Source organism: Protobothrops mucrosquamatus, unplaced genomic scaffold, assembly GCF_001527695.2.
Source record: "Protobothrops mucrosquamatus isolate PMUCROS unplaced genomic scaffold, P.Mucros_1.0 scaffold9417, whole genome shotgun sequence".
Classification (NCBI taxonomy): Eukaryota; Metazoa; Chordata; class Lepidosauria; order Squamata; family Viperidae; genus Protobothrops; species Protobothrops mucrosquamatus.
The window spans coordinates 4,609-6,849 of NW_015395208.1; positions in this window are offsets into that span (position 1 = coordinate 4,609).

Consider the following 2,241-nt stretch of genomic DNA (forward strand, 5'->3'; position numbering starts at 1 on the left):
TCTAGTCTAGTCTAGTCTAGTCTAGTCTAGTCTACATTCCTATATTCTATTCTATTCTATTCTAGTCTAGTCTAGTCTAGTCTAGTCTATTCTAGTCTAGTCTAGTCTAGTCTAGTCTACATTCCTATATTCTATTCTATTCTATTCTATTCTATTCTATTCTATTCTAGTCTAGTCTAGTCTAGTCTAGTCTATTCTAGTCTAGTCTAGTCTAGTCTAGTCTACATTCCTATATTCTATTCTATTCTATTCTATTCTATTCTAGTCTAGTCTAGTCTAGTCTAGTCTAGTCTACATTCCTATATTCTATTCTATTCTATTCTAGTCTAGTCTATTCTAGTCTAGTCTAGTCTAGTCTAGTCTAGTCTAGTCTACATTCCTATATTCTATTCTATTCTATTCTATTCTATTCTATTCTAGTCTAGTCTAGTCTAGTCTAGTCTAGTCTAGTCTAGTCTAGTTTAGTCTACATTCCTATATTCTATTCTATTCTATTCTATTCTATTCTATTCTATTTTTGTTTTCCCCTTTACTCTTCATTTTTTCCTCTTCTCCCTTTCCATCCTTATTTTTCCATTATTTTCATTTTTCTTTGTATTTCTGTATTTTATATTTTGGTAAACTAATAAAAAAAATACTTGAATTACGAGAACCAGACTAGGTGATCTTTTTAAAACAATAACCAAACAACCAAACAACCACAAAAAGGAAGGTGTTACTCCTGAGGAGTTAACTTGCCTCCAAAAATACAAGCCACCATTTATCTCACAAATACACAAGAGACAAATGACAACCTGGTTCTGGGGAAAGAGTATTTCTTGTGTTGTTGCGTTGAGCTATTATGACTGACTTGTTGTTTTGTGCTTTTCTGTTGTTTTCTGTGGTTTTTAATCCTTGTTTTTGCTGTATGCCACTCAAATGCAGTGAGGAAAAATAAATGAATAATAAATTCTACTGTTCTGGAGATTTATGTCTGTCTCCAGTAGGAAGGAGGAAACAAATTCATATAATTCAGAATCCTTCCTTAAACAAATGCTTGTTTAAACAGAAAGAAAGAAGCGCAGATCTTGTGGTACGAAATAAATCAAAGAACGAAAAACTGGTGTGAGATCCATCTTTGATCCAAAACTAACAGTATATTACATTTTGGAAATACTTCAGTTCTAACTGTCTGCTCATTTTAAACCCCAGATTTTTCAGGTCGAAAGTTGAAGTTCTGAAGACTAAAACGAGACAGGATGTTATAAAAAGATTTACTAGCTGCAAGCTTGATCGCGATGAGCCTTTGGGTTTCGTTTGTGTATTCAAAAGAACGTAAATATTTGCGACTTGTTTCCCAAAACTTAATCTCTGCATAGCAGGCTCTACCGCAGAACAATGGAGAGTTACAGTATGGAAGATCACTGCGGTTGGCTTTGAGGCAATAACCATTACGGGATGGTGGGTTGTTGCTGTTTTTTTGCCCCCATGGTTACTGAATGTCCTCAAAAGATGAAGCCAACTTTGTTTGTCTTTCTTTTTAAAGAAATGTGTAGCTCCAAGCTGTATGTAAAGACAACTAGGTGCAAAGGTTATTACATCAAATGACAAAATGTTACCTAGTTGGATCATGAAACGTCTGCAAGAAAACCAGCAAGCTCAGAGAACACCAAGGACCCTACAATCCTCCTCCTCCTCCTCCTCATCCTCATCCATCATTCCACAAACCCTACTCCTTTCTAGCAGTGATGATGTTTGATGATGTTACCTAGTTTGGGTCATGAAACGTCTGCAAGAAAACCAGCAAGCTCAGAGAGCACCAAGGACCCCACAGTTCTCCTCCTCTTCCTCTTCTCTTCCTCCTCCTTCTTCTCCTCCTCCTCTTCCTCATCCATCATTCCACAAGCCCCCCTCCCTTCTAGCACTGATGATGTTACCTAGTTTGGCTCAAGAAATGTCTGCAAGAAAACCGGCAAGCTCAGAGAGCACCAAGGACCCCTTACCTAATATTTAACCAAATTCAAAAGTAACAAAACACGTTAGCCTCGTTGAGTTGGTCATCATCCTGTCTGGCAATTACTCTTTGGCTTGTTCAAGACTTCCCTCAGGACATTTCTGACTTCCAAGGAGAGACAAACCACCCCCTGAAGTCTCGGCAAGAGCACGGGAAGGTCTACTTCATCACTGGAGGTTTTTAAGAAGAGACTGGAGAGTCGCTTGTCTGAAATGATATAGGATCTTCTGCTTGAGCAGAGGGCTGGA